Raw genomic sequence first — 18035 nt, 5'->3', positions numbered from 1 at the left:
CCTCCCTGGAGCTCGCAGCCATCTGCCCGCCCCCTGAGTGTCCCCCTTCGTCTCGGTCCCGAATCCCGGAAAACACGCCCCCTTCCCCCCGATTCCCTGAGTCCGCACCGCCCAACCTCAGGCTGTCCCGCCCCCGAGTCAGCGCTCCTTCTTCTCCCCTCCTCCCGGTACCCCGATCAGCTATTCGGCCGCAGCGAGTGCGCTCGCCTCCTCGAAGGGAGAGGGCTGATGCCAGCTCGGCTCCCCCGCCCCTCGGCCCCCTCCCGCCGGGGGTTCTGGCTTCACGCACGGCTGCCCCGAGCTGCTCAGGGTTGCGCGAGCAGGTTCGCGCCGAAGCCGCCCGGCGCGCCCCAGCCCAGCGCCCAGGGGGAGGGAGGAAGGGAGGGAGGGGGAGAGGGCGCCTGGGGCGGGGCTCGTCTGCGCGAGCGCCCTCATTGCCCAGGGCTCCCCCACCCCCTCCTCATTCCAGGCCAGCCCCTCACCGCGGGGTCCTTCTCAGATGCCCCGTCCACTCCTGCCGTCGTCCTCCCGCCCGTCTGTTCTGGGGATGGTTCTGCGCGAACGGTTTCTGGACTAAACTTTAGTGCTTTGGCTTAGTGTTCTCTGGGGAAGTGTCAGTTAATTGCCGCCCAGACCCCACCCCCCACCCTGAGAGAGGGGTGCTTGGGTGAGCAGGGAAGGGGACAGGCCGGTTCAGGTCCCCAGTGACACCTCTGGGATGTGGGCTCAGGATCCTGCCAGCTGAGATTCCACCGGCCCAAGACCTGGCACTCTTGGGCAACTGGGGGTGGAGAGGAAGGTAGGGGGCCGGTCTCTGGTGTCCTCCACGGCTGCCAGATGTGGGTGCCCTCAGATCAGATTACAGTTCTTGGTTCCTTGGCTTGTTCCCTCTGAGGCCTTCACTCTTCCCAGCCTGAGAGATGGCTCCCAAGCCCTGCCTTCAGGGAGATCACAGTCTGCGAGAGAGACAGCCAGGCCAGAAGAGGCTGGAGAGGGGAAGGGCTGGCTGCCTTGGGAGCCCTGCCTGGTAGCCTGAGGTGTGCTTGTACCATGCCTCAGTTTCCCCAGCCGTGGGAAAAATAGCAATTCACTTGGACCCCTTCATTCTGCCTGCCTCCTGGCTTCTAGATGTGAGTCGGGAACCAGAGAGTGTAAATGAAGGGCTGTTTAGGGTGACTCTATGCTCTGCTTGTGTGGGAGAGCAGCCAATGTTGCTTACAGTTTACAAGGCCTGTTACAGCTGCAGTGCTATTTTGTCCTCAACTCAGATCTCTGAGGTGCAGCCAAATGGGAACCCAGGTCTCCTGGTTCTGTGTCCCATGGAAGGGGTGCAGGGATTGGGGACATCTCGTCAGGTGAGCACTCAATCCAGGGAGAGCCCCTGGGCTTCTGTGGGCTGATGGCCTGGTAACTCACAGTCAGAGGTGGGTAGGAGGGTGGGCCAGGGCAGGCAGAAACCCATCCAGGGTTCTGGGATGATGGGAGTACCCAGTGCTCACCTCCATGGCCAGTGAGGCCTCCCTTTCAGCCTCTCAGCTGGAAAGCAGGTGGGAGGGGCTTCCCACCTCTCAGGCCTGGCTGCCCTTAGAGGGTCTGGCTTCTGGCCTGGATCCCTCCTGGGGCTCTGTTTATGGCTGTAATTGCATCATTAGCCAGAGTTTATAGAGTTACTTAGCACCTGCCCCCACAGGGAGTGGCCTAGCCACCCCCTGGCTTCTGTCTCTTCCTTTTCAAAGTCAACTTGGTTTCTGCCGGCAGCAGGGGTTTCCCCAACCGCAGCTGGCATGAAAGCCAGGTTGGGCCTTTGTCCTAGGGATGGAGGGCAGTCAGCACTTGGGGCCCAGCTTGGGGCTGCCCTGGAGATGACCGTGGAAATTGGGTTGGCCTCCTCTGATACAGAGGGAGGGAGTTCAGAGTTCCCAGAGCTGCCAGAAGTGTCCACATCCCAGGATACAGTGGGTGTTTTTGCATATAGTGTATGTAACCTCATCTGAAAAGAGGGAGATAAAAATGTACAAACTTCACAGGCTGCTGTAAGGAGTCAGGTGCCTGGTACGTGGTGAGTCCAGGGTGCTGCTCTGTATGTCAGTGTGGGATGTATGTGATTGATGGGAGTTTGTGTGTGTGGTTATGAGGTTATAGGTATCTACATACATGTATATAGATGAATTGTGTATATGCATGTCTATGAGAGTGTAACGATAACTTAACATTAATAGAATATGCATCTATTCTCTTTATGCTATAATAGAACAATATTGTAATAAATTTTAGTTATAACAATAGTTGTCAACATTTATTGTATATTTACTCTTCAGAATGAGGTAGTACTTATTATTTTCATTATACTGATTCAGAGAAGTTAAGCAGGTTGCCTGAAGTCACATAACCTGGAAGTGGTAGGGATTCTAACCCAGGCCCAACTGAGTCCAAAATCCATGTTCTCAATCCCTGCAGAAGACCACGTCAGGGTTTCCCAGGAGTTCTCTCTTAAAAGGCAGGGTGTGTGGTGGTGCAGGAACCTTCTTTTCCCCCTCCGGGGTCTCCTGCTCTGAGCAGGGGTGGGACTTGCTGAAGCCCCTGCCTCAGGACACACCTGTCTCCTGGCTGCTCTTCTGAGCTGCTGACACAGGTGATGAAGGACCCCTGGCAAGAACTCTCCTGCCCGGCCCGGGGAGGAGATGGGTTCAGACAAGGCTTCCTGGGTCTCATTGGATACCTCAAACATTCCCTTACAGTGAAGCCCTCAGTAGGCACTTGTTTAATCAGATGTGGAGAAAAGACTGGGGAGCTATTGGGGGAGAAGGGGACAGCAGAGAAAGTCGTGAGAAGAACCCAGGAGACCCCGCGCTGACAGGCCATGTGGTATCACAAGATACCTATAGTGATAATGTATAAAATATACCTTGACATGACCTGGGACCTGCCTCACATTTTAGCACCCATTCCCACCCTTATTCAACCCTTGCCTCCATCCTGCCCATTTCTCTTTATTAGTGTGGTAGACTGCAAAGATGGCCCAAATTTTCTCCCTCTATGTATCCATGGCCGGTCCCTGCCTCTCTCAGCCTCAGTTTCCGTATCTGTGAACCTAGATCATGTGTGGAGTCCCCTCCAGTGCGAGCCTTCTACCGATCTTCCGCAAAGGCACCAAGGCAGGAGAGGCTTCAGAAAGGGTTGGGTATGGGGTGCAGGGGAGGGGGGAGGTGCTGCCCAAGTCCACTCAGGAGAGCTTTCGCTAAAGCCTGGCCCCTCGGAGCGGCCAGCCAGTTTTTCTTGGGACAGAGCCATAGCTACCATGTATTGAGCGCTGGGCTAAGTGTACCCTAGAGCATGAGCTCCAGGGCCAGGCTGCCTGGCTTGGAATCCCAGCTCTGCCACTTACTAGCTGTGTGACCCTGGGCAAGCTGCTTAACCACACTGTGTCTCTGTTTCCACACCTAGAAATCGAGGAGTATAGTAGCACCTACCTAATAGTGCTGTAGGGAGGGCTATGTTGGTGCTCGCTGCATGTACAGGACCTAGAACAGTGCCGTGCTCAAAAAATGTTAATTATCATAATTAACTCCTATAATGTCTTTATTTCTCGTTTCCAGGTGAGGAAATAGAGGCATAGAGAGCTCTAAGGGAGAAATAAACACCTATGGGTTGCAATCAGGCCTCTCCCGTGGGTCTAGCAGCCTCGAGCAAAATGCCTTATATGGGGCTTTGCAGACTCCATGGCCACAGTCCCCACCACTCCCTGTTGTACCACACCCTGCTCGGTCTCCACAATTAACAAGGTAGCAGATTTGGCCATGCCTGCAGCATCTCTACCCCCCCTGCCCTGCCCTGCCCCTTGGGACTCCTAGGATAGCATCTGGCCTGGTCACTTACTACTCACTCCTGACCAGAGGCCCTTCCCCTGCCCTCCTGCTGCCTGGCCCTCTTGCACTCTGACCAGAGATACAGATCTCCTTGTCTGCAATGCCACTAAAAGCAGAGATAAAATCTCAGCCATAAGGCAGGATGTGGAACTTACCGTGCCCACAGGAAGTGCTTTGCTGGCTGTGGGGCAGTGGGGCAGTGGGTGAGAGCAGAGGGCAGCCGAGAGGGGCAGAAGCAAGAGGCAGAGTCATCACCAGTTTTCTTTCCTGTCTCTTAAGTGTGGGCATGAGGAGGAAGAGAAATGAGGTCTGGTCATCCCCACCCTTGCCCAGCTTCCTTGGGGCCAGGCCGCCTTCTTGTCTTCTATCCACACAGCGGGGTCCCAGAGTCAAATGTGATGCCATGGGATTAATCCAGGAATTCCAACAGACTATCCAGAAACCCATGGTCCATATTCCCTCGTCCCAGCCCTTGTTCATGCTGGTCCCTTCTCCTGGCAACCCCTCCCCTACTCCCCTCCCTATAGGCAAATCCTCTGTCCATAAAGGTACACCCTTCCAGAAGACCAGGGGACTGCTCTATCTGCAGCTCCGGCTGGATGTTGTGATGCCCTGGGGAGCTCTTTTAAAAAAAACTGTTGCATCTGAGTCTTCAGGGAGGGGCTTAGGCATCAATATTAAAAAAAAAAATTTTTTTTTTGTCTGATGATTCTAAAGCCCTGTCTCTAGGACAGTGATTCTCAAATTTGAGTGGGCATCAGAATCAACTGCAGGATTGTTAAAACAGATTACTGGGCCCCTCTCTCAGTGTTTTTAATTGAGTAGGTCTGCAAATTCCAATAGGTCTAGAATTTGCAATTCTGACACGTTCGCTGGTGATGCTAATGCTTCTGGTCCTGGGACCCCACTTTGATAACCTACTGTTTTGCAGCTACCCAGGCCAGAGCTATCTGTTTCCTGGGTCTCCGATTCCTTTGGGTCTCTTAGGCCTGTCTCCTTTTCGAATCCAGGTCCCCAGGGGCAGGAACCACTCTGAGACCATTTGGTGACCCCTAGTCTCTGGTATGGTCAGCCCTCCCTCCCCCATCCTGACTTTCTGCCCCCACCTCCCATTACTCTGACCAGTGTCCAGTCTTAGCCCCACCCTTCAGGACAGGTGCTCAGGAAATAGTTGCTGCTTAAGGCAGGGTGAGGTGGACAGCACCAGCCCCGAGAGTCATCAGGACACGGGGGCGGTGGGGTCTGCAGCTCCCGTAAAAGTGCTTGGAGCCAGGGTGGCATTGCTGGCACTAGGGTGGAGGTGTCCAAAGCAGCCCAAAGTGAGGCTGTAGAAAGACCCATCTTGTTATTTTACTTTCCCACCCTGTGGAGGGTGTTTGATCACTGAATTGCATTTTTTGGTTAATAATAAAAATGATAATACACATGCAAGAAATAGGCATTTCCTTCTCCTTTCTTCACCCGGCCTGGAGATGTTGGAATGGTGGGTGGGGGTCATTGTTGGGAGTAGGGATGTGTCCATCATCTTCCAGGGGGTCCTGGGCCTTGAGGGCAGCAGATAGTCGGGTGACACTGGGGTTTCACTGGGAGGCCTGTGTGGGTGGAGTCTTCCTTGGAAGCTGGGGGAGTTGCAGGGAAGCCTTCTGGGAAGTGAGAAGAGGTGATGGCAGGTCCTCCAGCCCTGCAGGGGGGTGGTGAGATGAGCTGGAGTCGGAGCCCATCAATCTACAGATGAATGGACTGCTCCAAGGTCACTCTCTGAGTACAGGGGTGGGGTCTGTCTTGTAGGATGCAGTATCGCCAGTGCCTGGAGAGAGGCTGGTGTGTAGTGGGTGCTCAGTACAGCTTCATGAAGTGAGTGAATGAGCATGAATTGGGCCCCGGTCGTGTGCTCAGAAATGAGGACACACAAATGCTTTACCCGTGGTCTCTGCCCTGCAGGAACGTCACCATTTAAGACCCAGGGACTGGTTCCCAGGGACTTGTACAAGGAGGAGCTCCCCGCCTCTGCCCACAGTGATCCAGGCCCAGCCTGGCTCTAGCATGGGACTCACAGCCTGTCCCTCCCCGCAGAGAGTTTGCAGCAGCAGCCCTGCCCCCTACCCCACCCCCCACCCCCCACCCCAGTTCTACCAGTGGGTCTGTGGGGTGGGGCTCCGGTTTGTTTTCTCCTGTTTGCCTAGGGAAGTCACAGCCTGTCCTCAGCCTTGTTTACAGTTGGTTTGGGGACAGCACCTGCCCCAGCTCCTACATCCCTGAGGGGTGCAGTGTGGCCAGGAGGTGACACACTATCCTGTCCACCCCCTGCCGCCTCTGTCCCCTCCCTGCCCTGGCCAGGTGTGCTCTCAGCTGCCCCTGCCAGCGAGGCACCATCTGGCTTTGCCGTGGGCTGATTGGAGCTGCAGGGCTGTGGGCCTCAGAGGCCGGCTGGCGCAGCCCCTGTGTTGTTGAGAGGAGGGGACCGGGATCCAGGGAGTGCGGGGGACCCACTCCAGCATCCATTGGAGTCAGCAGGCACGGACTGAGTTGGGGCCTGGCACTGTGCCGGCCAAGCAGGGTGGGTGGGTATAAAGACACGGCTCCTCCCCCAAAACTGATAGCCTGGTGGGGAATTTCAGTAACTGCATAGGACAGTGAAAGGCAGAGTGATGTGAGATAGTACAGAGCCGTGGACTAAATGACCACAAATGTGTCGACGCCTGGCCCTTTGGTCTGAAGAGCATTCTTCCTTTTTTTTTTAAATTAATTTTTATTGGAGTATAGTTGATTTACAATGTTGTGTTAGTTTCAGGTGTACAGCAAAGTGAATCAGTTATACATATCCACATATCCACTCTTTTTTTAGATTCTATTCCCATCTAGGTCATTACAGAATATTGAGTAGTGTTCCCTGTGCTATACAGTAGGTTCTTATTAGTTATCTATTTTATATATAGTAGTGTGTATATGTCAATCCCAATCTCCCAATTTATCCCTCCCCCGCAGAAGGGCATTCTTCCTTGGTCCAGAGGGAGTTTTTACAGAAGGGCTCGTGCCAGCACTGAGAACTTGGCTCAGCCCTTCTCACCCTTTGAGCTCCAGAAAGGGTGGCTCTCTCGATCCCTGGGTCCTCCCACCCAGGGGTCACCTCTGCAGACCCAGGAGCCTTTCTTCCTGGATAGAGTCCTTTCTTCCCAGAGGCCTAGAGGCTGCTGAGTGAGAGGTGAGGCCACAGGGAGGCTGCTGGCTCCTGAGCTACCTGCCTGTCATTTGAAGCCCTGGGCTCTGGGGCACACGGTGCTAAATTGGGTGCAACAGCTCAGGCCTCTTTGGGCACACCTGTTGCTGAGCCCCAAGACTTGGGCTTGGAACCGGAGCAGTGCCTCTGCCCCCCCACCTCCAGCATCCCTCTCTTCCCCCCTCTTTCCTTTGCCCCCCACATCCCCATCCCTCTGACCCTTCATGTAGTTCCACGGCATCTGGAACATCAGGCCTAGGTGTGGGTGTGTCTCCCTGTCCTGCTTCATCTTCTTCATTTCACTTTTCTGCCTCCCTCCTTCTTTTGGTGTATTTAGAGGGTGTGTGAGGCCCGCCCTGCTCCCCTAGGGCCTTCCCAGTGTGGACCTCTGAGCTCTGCTGTCGGGGACCCAGAGGAATGGCCCAGGGCAGGGTGAGGTGGGTGTGAGGGAGCCCAGCATCATGCAACCCCCTGCCCTTGGCCACCAGGGGCATGTGGTGGCTGGGATGCCCGGGGGTGGGTGGGAGATGAAAGGGCCTGGTCCTGTGGGCTGAGGGGCAGCCCATAGTCTGGGCCAGCTGGAGGAGCCCCTCTACAGACAGCCCTGGGTGTCACTGGCTCCTCCAGACCTGTGACTAACTATAGCTTCTCATCCAGTAGGTTTGGTCTAATCATAGTGGTTTTCAAAGCCAGGTGTGAGAAGAAAATATTAGAACTTCTATTTCTATGTATTTCTATCTCATCCTTTTGTCCCTCCTTTTGTGGTGAAATATAGCATAATTGCCAAAAGGAGCATAAACCTATATGGATAATATAATAATTATAAAAGTGAACACCCAGGTTACCACCACCCAGAGGAAAAAACAGAATGTAACCTGCATTCTGAAATCAGCTTGTGCGCCCCACCGTGGTCATAAGCCCCTCCCCCAGAGCAAACCACTGTTGTGACTTTCAAGATAATCAGTTCCTTGCTTTCCTTTATCATGTAACCACCTGTACCTGCATCCTTTAGCAAGAGAGTTTAGTTTTGCCTGATTTTGAGTCTCTAGAGCTGGAATGACACTGAACATGTTCTTTTGTCACGTTGTGAGATCCGTCCACCATTGTTGTGTGTAGCTGTGGTGTGTTCATTTTCACTGCTGTATAGTATTCACTGTATGAACTTGTTACCATATTTGTATCCATCCCGCCACTCATGGACTTTTGGGTTGCTTTCCTTTTCCGGCTACTGTGAACAATGCTGTAAGAACATCCTGGAATTTGCTTCTTGGTACACTGGTGCATACACTTCTCCAGAGTCCGTATAACCCGGAGTGGAATTGCTAGAGCACAGGGTATGCAATGCATATTTCAACTTTAGTAAATACTGTGTTAAGTGGTTGCACCAATTTACTCCTCACTGGTGACACCTAAGAGTTCCTATCGCTCTGTATCCTCACTAACACTTGGTATTGGTAGACTGTTTCAGTTCTGTCCCACTGGTGAGCGTGTAACAGTATCTCATCATGGGTGTAATTTATATTTCCCTTCTCACCTTTTTTATAGATCTATTTTTGTGTATGTTTGCTCACATGCATGATATATTAATACACTGGTATTTATAAGCAATTCCTGAGAAAAGAAACTAATATTGGGGGTGCTCAAAATATTTTACTCACAGGGGTGAGTGATCAAAATAATTGAAAGACCACTGAAATATTGAATGCCAGGGAGGGGGCTGGTTTGTAGGTTGGCGGCGGGGGGAGGTGGTCTTGGGATGAGATTCCCAAGTGGCACTTGCTGCCAATGAGGCAGCTCTGCCCAGAGGGTACTGAGCCGACAGGGTACTTACCAGCACCTTCAGGCCCTCCTGCCTGGCATACCTAGGGCTCCAGCAGATACCCTTCAATTTAGAATTGGCAGGTGCCCGGCTTTCAGGTCCTTTTAGGGCAGTAGTTCTCTTTGTCTCCTAGGGGACATTTGGCAATGTCTGATGACATTTTTGGTTGTCACAACTCAGGGAATCCTACTGGCATCTAGTGGGTAGAGGCCAGAGATGCTGCTAAAGGTCCTAAAATGCTCAGAACAACCCGGCAACAAAGAGTTATCTGGCCCCAAGTGTCAGTCGTGTTGAGGTTGAGAAACTCTGTTCTAGGGAAGGATCCAGGAACCTGAGATTTGCCATGACCTCGCTGTGTGGCCTTAGGGAAGTGACTAAATGCTTTGAGCCTCAGTCTCCTCATCTAAAAAGGAGGGTGGCAAGGGTTGCTGCCCCCTCCCCTTCATAGGTTGTTGTCAGGACTGGGGAGAGGGTGGCTGTGTAGGCATCTTGGGAAGCATCCCTGCAAAGGGGCCCATGGCCATTGTTTCCAGGGGGTGGGGGGTTTCCAGCGCCAGCCCTTCCCCTCGACTGTGCTCCCTGTCCGTCCACTGAGCTGGAGGCGTCAGGTGATGGCCGTGAGCCTCCTGCTACTCCAGGTCTCAGAGGGCTGTGGGGGAACTGCCCTGAGGGCCCCTGCCTTTTGATGAGGGCTGCAGAAATGAGGGGCTCTCTGGGGAGCCCTGGGGCCCAGGAAAAGCCATTTCTGACTTTGTCCTCAGCTGGGTGGGAGTCCAAGGTTGTGTGTGGTGATAAGAGGTGCTTATCATACTCCTTATCTGAGGCCCCATTTCAAGTCCGGTGGTGAAGCGTGGGAGCCAGAGGTCATCCTTAGGGGCTTTGTACACCCAGGCCAAGCTTTGTGTCCCTCTGGAGTTTGCTATCTCAGGGAGGGCCCAGGATTGGGCCAGAGTCTGGGTCAGAGCTCTCCGGGCCTCTTTGACCTCCCCATTCTGAGGCTAACCTCACCCCATGCGTCTTCAGGAACCTTGGCGTGCCTAGTCTCCCCGCCACTACACTCTCCCTTCCTGAGACATACTCTCGTGAAAGGGCCTAGTAAACTCATCCACCCTGAGATGTAGATGACTAATGACAGCTCAGTGACTGCCAGCCTTTCTTGACAAGCAGTATCTACCTACCAGGGATGGGAGTCCCTTAGCCACCAGAAAGAAACACTAGCGAAATGTCAAGTGTCTCAGGCTGTTAGAGAAGTGCTTCGGGGGCTGAGGAACCTCTGAAATCGCATGTGTAGCAAGAGCATTTTCCCACAAGTGAGAATCGTACGGTGGCTCAGATCTCCCCAGAGCTGCACAGGACTGTGCTGGGTCTCAGGGTCCATTTCAAGGTGGGCCAGAGTGAGAGTGTGAATTGGGTGTCTGGAGGCCCTGGGAAGGCCGAAGGCTGAGGTCACAGGTGTGGGGTCAGTCAGGAAAGTGGTGAACCGTGGGGCTTCTGGCTAAGGGGGCACACACCTCCAGGAGGGACAGGGAGGATGTGTGGGTTAGGGTCTGGCCCGCACGGGACCTCGTAGGATTCCTGCAAATTCTTGCCCCTCTGTGCCTCTCCATCTCGGTGCAGGGGCAGCTTGGCCTGGGTTCCTGTGCGGCTCTGTGGGCAGTGGGGCTGTCATTGGCTCAGTCTGGAGCAGGGAGGGACCCTGTAGGTGGCCTGGAGCCCCGGGTCCGTGAGATGGGAGCTGGGAGCCCATCTGCGTTGGGTAGAGTTGTGGGTATGAGAGGCCTTCTGGGCGTGTGGTTCCCTCTGCACTGTGAGTAATCCTCAGCCACATTTGCAGCTCCCAGGGGATTGTGCAACTTCCTCTCAGGCCAAGGTGCAGGGGGCTGGGTGAGAAACAGCACTGGGGAAAATGAGGAAACTGGGGCCGGCGCTGGGGCCAGGGGCACGGCCCTGGGCTCTGGACCCCCGAAGAGCTGAGCGTTCCTGGGGGCCTCCTTCCAGGGGGCTGCCCTCTCCAGGTACGCGGACATGTGTGCGTGTGCGTGTGCGTGTGTGTGCGTGTGTGTGCGTGTGTGTGTGTGTCTTTGGGGAGCTGGGTTACTGGGGATGAGGTCCCGCAGGCTGCGCTGGCATGTGGGTATCTTTTGAGCGGGGTCCGGGCTGGGGAAGCAGGTGGTGAAGGGAGGGGCTGGGGAGAGGATGGGATGGTGGAAAGCATGCGAAATCAGGAGAAGCAGACTGCCAGCCCCACCTCTGCGGAGCCGTGCAGCCCTGGGCAGTGTAACTAAGCGCTCCCTGCCTCCTCTCCTCCTCTCCTCCTCTCCCAGGCTCGTCTGAGCCTCTGGTGAGAAGGTAATGGGCATGATGCACTTAGCCCGGCGGCCAGGCTGCAGGAAATACACGCTGACGTCAGGATTGGGAGCAGACACTGCCGGGCCAGCTGGGTTCGAATCCTGGCCCTGCCGCTTTTGCAGCTGTGTGATCCTGGGGCCTCAGTTTCCTCTTCTGTAAAATGGAGATGACAGTTACAGTGCCCACGGTGTGGGTTCATTCTGAGGATTAAAAGACTTAATTCACGGAGAGCGCTCAGAACAGCACCTGGCACAGGTTAATGTCGTACCTGTATGTGAGCATGTTTGTGTGCAAACAGCAAAACACCAGGTTCACGGTGATTATTTCTGATGGCGAGGATTTGACTGGGGACTGGGGATACTAATAAGAGCTCCTGTTTCCAGACCTCACTCCACGTCAGATGCTGGGCCAAATGCTTGACCTGTACCAGCCCCTTGGACCCTCACACTCACCCTATGAGGTGGGTGCTGTCATCACCCCCATTTCACAGATGGGGACACGGAGGCACAGAGGCATCGCGTGACTTACCAGGGCAGTAATGTCAGTGACGAGAACAGCAGAATCGTCTGCCTTAGCCCTGCTGGACCTCCTCTGGGTTCGGCTGGAGGTGGGCGGGTGGAGAGGAGGGAGCAGAGTGTGTTGTGAGGGGGGGGGGGGGCCCGCCTCACGGCCCATCAGCTCCGGCCAGGAGCCCTGTCTTCTCTTTGTACCATCTCCAATCACATAGTCAACAAATTTAAAGAATGACATTAATATAGGGAACGGCTTTTTCGTAGTGGGAGGGAATGGACTTCCTTGTGCAGAGCTCCCTGCCCGTGGGTGGACTTTCTTTTTTTTTTTTTTTAGAAATTTATTTATTTATTTATATTTATTTTTGGCTGTGTTGGGTCTTCGTTTCTGTGCGAGGGCTTCCTCCAGTTGCGGCAAGCGGGGGCCACTCTTCATCACGGTGCGCGGGCCTCTCACTATCGCGGCCTCTCCCGTTGCGGAGCACAGGCTCCAGACGCGCAGGCTCAGTAGTTGTGGCTCACGGGCCTAGTCGCTCCGCGGCATGTGGAATCTTCCCAGACGAGGGCTCGAACCCGTGTCCCCTGCACTGGCAGGCGGATTCTTAACCACTGCGCCACCAGGGAAGCCCCCGTGGGTGGACTTTCGAGAAGAGTTGAAGGCCGCTCACCTGGGGGGCAGGATGGGGCAGGATGGTCATGAACGTGGCTCCAAATTCAGGCAGCCCTGGCTCTGACCCCTGCCTGAGCCGTTTACTCTGTGACCTTGGCCTCAGTTTCCTCACATGTAAAACTCCTCCCAGTCCCTTCCTCTTAAGATGACTGTGAGGATGAAATGAGATACCATAATAAAATGCTTAGCACAGGCCTGGCCGGAGTCAGTGTCCGCCAAATGGATGCCTCTCTTAGGCACCTGTTACACAGAGAGTCGTGTGCCAGGCAGGGAGCGGGGCTATGCAGATATCCTTGGAGGGCCATTCTTTGAACTGTGGATCGGGGCCACTGATTGGACCCTAATCTGGCCATGAAATCAGCTTAGTGGGTCTCAATGAAAATGAAATGAAAAGGAAGTAATAAATTAAATGGAAAAGAATGATAGGAAACATCCAAGTGTATTGCACAGTACTGGTAAGTGTTGTTTTGTACAACTTTTTTGGAGTTTCATGTGCATGTGTACACGCACTCCGTGTGTGTGTGTGTGTGTGTGTGTGTGTGTGTGTGTGTGTGTGTCCTGGGTCAAATAAAATATACTTTTCTGTGAGTCATGGTCAAAATATTTGGGGCCACCGCCTGAGAGATGATCTCCCTCCCGTGCAGTGATGTTTATGGAGCACCTACTCAGTGTAAGACCCAGCTCCACATGTGGGAGCCAGACTGGGGGGCTGGGACCCAATTCTTAGCAAGGTGGCTGTGTGAGCGGGCCCGGTGGGGGTCAGCAGACACAGAGGGCAGGGGGTGGTTAGGGAGGGCTTCCTGGATGATGACATGCATGGGGTGGGGACAGTGAGGGGAGGCAATGCCTGGGGTGAGTGCTTGACTTGGGGTCTGGAGATAGAGAGCCCCCCAGTGGGGGCTCCCTGTCAGTGGAGGGCTGCGGGGCCAGGCCTGGCCAGAGGTGAGGGGGAGGGTCGTCTCAGGGCACTGGGTGAGGGCTGTGCATGTCTTCCCTGGCTGGGGTGGGGTGGGGTAGAGGAGGACTCAGGTTTACTGATGCTCCGCCCACCCCAAGACTTGCAGGATCTGCAGTGATGGGTGGGACTCAGGGCTCAGATACTCTCCCTCCTCCCCTTGGCCCCTGGGAGTCTCCTGAGTCTTCTCCTCCTTTTTGCTGCCCCGGCTGGCTCAGATGGGCCTGGCCTGGGACCTGGCTCAGCCCTGTGAGCTCAGTCCAGGAGCCAGAAGCCTTTCTATGACTTAGATCTCTGCCTGGGCTAAGTTGGGGTCTCTGTTTCTTCATCTATAAAGTGGGCATACAAATCCCTGAGCAGCCAGCCGTCTGGGTGGTGATGCCCATCTTGTGACCTAACAGGGCTGAGCTGGCTACAGGAAGTGTGGCGAGCTCTGGGTGGGTTGTAACTGTTGTCTCTAAGGCTGGGAGGGCTGGGGCAGGTCATGAGGATATCAGCTGCCTTGCTGGAGAGCCCCCCCACCTCCCCACCCCGTGAGCTGGGGCAAGGGTGGGGAGAGGCCTGTGACCCATGGTGAGCTGGGGATATCCCCAGCTCTGAGGGGGAGGTGGCCCATTAGGGGCCCCAGGGGATGAGACCCAGGTTTGGCCTGGGTCTGGGAAACCCAACCTCCAGAGCCCCCACCTACATGGGGTACCCGAGGAGCCCCAGCTTGGAGGCCTGTGATGCCAGGTGGAGGGTCTGTGTCCTTGGACTTATTGGCAGAGGTCAATTTTCAGGAAGCTGTAGGTGGCTTTGAGCCTGCCAGACCCAGAACCCAGAGGCTCAGGCGTGAGCTCCCACAGGAGGATGTGGTATTTAATGAGAGGTCACGTATATTGAGTACCTACTGTATGCCAGGCACTTTTGTATATTTGCAAATTGAATCTTCACAATAACCTAACGTGCAGGTCTTTTTATCATCCCGTTTTTAGGTGAGGAAACTGAGGCTCAGAATGGTCAAATCTCTCTCGCTAGCTAGTGAGTGGCAGAGCTGGGCCGAGGGCATGAGTTCTGGATTCAGGCTGCCAGGGTTGAAAGCCAGGCAGTAGCACTTGCCAGCTGTGCAACCTTGGACAAGAGCCTGAACCTCTTTGCCCATTCATTTCTTGCTCTGTGAAATGGGTATAACCACAGTGCCCTCCTCAAAGGGTTGTTGTGAGAATTCCATGAGATTATGGAGGTCAAGTGCTTGGTACTTAGGACACCATCTCTCCTGTCTGTACCAGGGAACCATTGTGTGGCCCGGGGCCCATTCTCTGGTCTCCTTGGGTCCCAGTCTCCTCAGCTGTGTGACACAGGGTACTGACCCCCTCCCTGCCCTTCTCAACAGAATTGCTGAGGATCAGATGGGATCAAAACCCTGGATGGGTCCTGGGGGAGGCCTTCACAGAACAGAAATGCTAGACTCTTCAGCCCCCAGAGCTACCAGGAATTTTTCAGGGCTTGGAGCTAACTGCAGGTCCCGATGTATTTTGTCTGGGCCTGCTTCAAGCTTTCATGTTTCCTGCTGGCCCGTGGAGGCATTTGAAGTGCTGACCCCAGATCTACTCCAGAGTTTCTCAAGAAGTGTTCTGTGGAAGGGTTTGGTGATCAAGCAGGTGTGGGAGAGTTGAAAAAAAAAGTAAAATGGATTTCTTTGCTACAGGACTTGTCAGAGCCTTTGATATGCTAATATTCTTTATGCACCTCCAGTGTGTGGTCATGGTATACTTCAGGATATTTCAAAGGCCTGGTGTTCAAAGCTCCATTTTCCAGATGGAGAAACTGAGACCTAGAGTGAAGCCTAGGAAATGATTTTCCCAGATCATGCAGTTATCTCTAACAGAGCTGTGACTAGAGCCCAGGGCTCCTGGCTCCATGGCCCGTGCTCTGCCCAGGACACCGACTTCCTTCTCTCCTTCCTCTCTTCTTCTCAGAGAAACGTGTGTGGTGCTGCTCCCTTCCCGAAGGCCCTCACCTTTTTCTGGCCCCTTCCCTCTGCCTCCCAGCAGCGTTAGAGGGTGTCCTGTTCCTTCTGGGTGTCGCTGGAAGAGGAGCATACGGGCTCCTGGGAGATGCTTCTGGGCTGGTAGGTGGCAATAAGGCTTCATCCCAGCTGAGGGGCTCCTAGCAAGTTAATTCAGTTTTCTGAGCCTCAGTCTCTTCAACTGTAGAGTGATACTCATCACCTTGTCTCTCACCTGCAGGTACTGAGGGGTTCAGCTCTGACACCTTGTGTGAATGTGCTCTGTCAATCTTCAGTTCATGTCCAGATGTCCATGAGTCTAGCAATTCTGATCGTTTCGGGGTGGGGGCGATGAGGGAAGAACATGGAAGAAATGTGGGAGCCCCTGGCCGTGGGATCTGGCATGGTTCTGACTCCCATGGTCCGATTTGCTCCCCATATTTGACGTCTGCCCTTTAGTATATTGCTGGTCCTCTCTGGTCTCAGTTCCCCTGGTCACCTAGGAAGTGGGCTGGTCTGGCTGACACTAGGGACCCGTTTCACAGGTGAGGGGAGGGGAGCCGGGGGCATGGTTTCCCAGTGTCCTGTGGGGAGCTGGTGTCAGAATTGGGAAAGAAACTCAGGTGTCTCGGTGCCTCAGTATGGCTCCGCCTTGAGCATGGTGGTCTCCAGAATCTGCCCACTCCTCTGATCCCCCGGCCCCTTCAGGCAGGGAGTGTGTGCGGGCGTGCCCACATCTCTGTCCACTCAGCAGTTGGGGTATAAATATCCCAGGCTCTCTGCAGGCTGCCAGGGGCTCCGGGTGCAAGGCTGCGGGGGTGGGCCAGGCTGGCTTGGGAGGTGGGAGGTGGTGGTGCCTCCCTGGCAGTGTCCTCTCCCCGAGGGCTGTTTGCCCGAGTTATTCTTAGCACTGACTCATTATAGAGACTATTTTTAATCCTGTTTCTAAGCATTGCCAACATCTGGTGCAGACAGTACTGAAGGGGGTGGGGGTGGCAGGGCGACCCTTTGGGCATTGCTGGGGACCAGAGCCTCTGGCAGGACAGCAAGGACAGAGTCTTCTGCTTCCTGCACCTGCCACTACTTAAAACTGGGCATGCAGTAGGCGTCCTATTTGTGCTTGAATGTTGTTGGCTCACCCACGACCTCATCCGTCCAGCGCCTGTCAGTGGGGGTGGGGAGGTGGGCTGGGGGTTACCATCCAGCCGGACAGCATGAGCTGATGGTACTCATCTGGTAGGCTTTCCCACGTCCATCCCTCAGGGATTCAGTCAGCCTCTGACCCCTGAAGAGAAGGGCCTTAGAGCAGGAGGGCAAGCCCCGAGCTGGGGCACTTGATACAGCCACTGCTGCGGGAGGAGCCAGCAGACATTATAGGGAAGGAGGGTGCTCAGTGGTGAGGTGTGCAGGCTCCAGGGCCAGACTGCCTGGGCTCAAGTCCTGGCTTTGCTCCTTCCTAGCTGTGTGACCTTGGGCAAGTCCTCAACCTCTCTGCACCTTGGTTTCCTCATCTGTGAAGTTGGGGTGGGAGTAGAGTGTTGTAAGGATTCAGTAAAATAATAATGTACCAAGTGCCTACCTAGTAAGTGCTGTATAGTAGGGAGCTGGTGGTATTGTCATTATTGCTATTGTTATTGTTACTAGTGAGAAGCTCTGTGTGTGCCCTGAGTTGGGGAGGAGGCGTCTTGGCTGTTCTCTGAGTGAGGTGAAGCTTGGCATGGGGCTCAAAGTGGTTGTACCCGGGCATCATGATGGGGTGATTTCTGCCAGTCTGCCCCGAGGGGTCAAGGGCACACAGGTGGGTTGGAATGTGGGCTTTGCCCTTCACAGGTTGGTTGAGTCACTTTTCTTTCTTTTCTTCTTCTTTTTTTAATATATTCTTTTCCATTATGGTTTATCACAGGACATTGAATATAGTTTCCTGTGCTATACAGTAGGACCTTGTTGTTTATCCATCCTATATGTAATAGTTTACATCTGCTAATCCCAAACTCCCAACCCGTCCCTCCCACACAACCACAAGTCTGTTCTCTACGTCTGTGAGTCTGTTTCTGTTTTGCAGATAGGTTCATTTGTGCCATATTTTAGATTCCACATATAAGTGATATTATATGGCATTTGTCTTTTTCTTTCTGATTTACTTCACTTAGTATGATAATCTCTAGTTGCATCCATGTTGCTGCAAATGGCATTATTTTGTTCTTTTTTATGACTGAGTAATATTCCATTATATATATGTACCACATGTTCTTTATCCATTCATCTGTCAAAGGATATTTAGGTTGTTTCCATGTCTTGGCTATTGTGAATAGTGCCGCTGTGAACATTGGGGTGCATGTATCTTTTTGAATTACAGTTTTGTCTGGATACATGCTCAAGAGTCGGGTGGCTGGATCATATGGTAATTCTATTTTTAGTATTCTGAGGAACTTCTACACTGTTTTCCATAGTGGCTGCACCAACTTACATTCCCACCCACTCACTTAACTTTTCTGAGCATCCATTTCTTTACCTTCATGACAGAGATGATACTACGTAGGCCATAGAGTTATGGTGGAAAATAAAGCATTTGATGTTCGTGGAGCATTTTACCCAGTGCTGGGCACACGGTAGGACCTGAATCCATGAGACTTTCTTTCGTTTGTTTTTTGCTGTGTCCCTTT

At 53.8% G+C, this 18035-nt stretch overlaps 1 protein-coding gene across 1 annotated transcript in view; it reads left to right on the top strand.

Moving 5' to 3' along the window:
- Nucleotides 1-18035, top strand: part of TFEB (transcription factor EB) — a 47683-nt gene that overhangs the window by 1027 nt on the left and 28621 nt on the right. The gene's annotated exons all lie outside the window — the stretch shown is intronic.

Source organism: Balaenoptera acutorostrata, chromosome 10 (genome assembly GCF_949987535.1).
Source record: "Balaenoptera acutorostrata chromosome 10, mBalAcu1.1, whole genome shotgun sequence".
In the NCBI taxonomy this organism is placed as follows: Eukaryota; Metazoa; Chordata; class Mammalia; order Artiodactyla; family Balaenopteridae; genus Balaenoptera; species Balaenoptera acutorostrata.
Note: the sequence above shows the minus strand (reverse complement) of the source record. Positions and strands in the feature narration are given on the sequence as shown.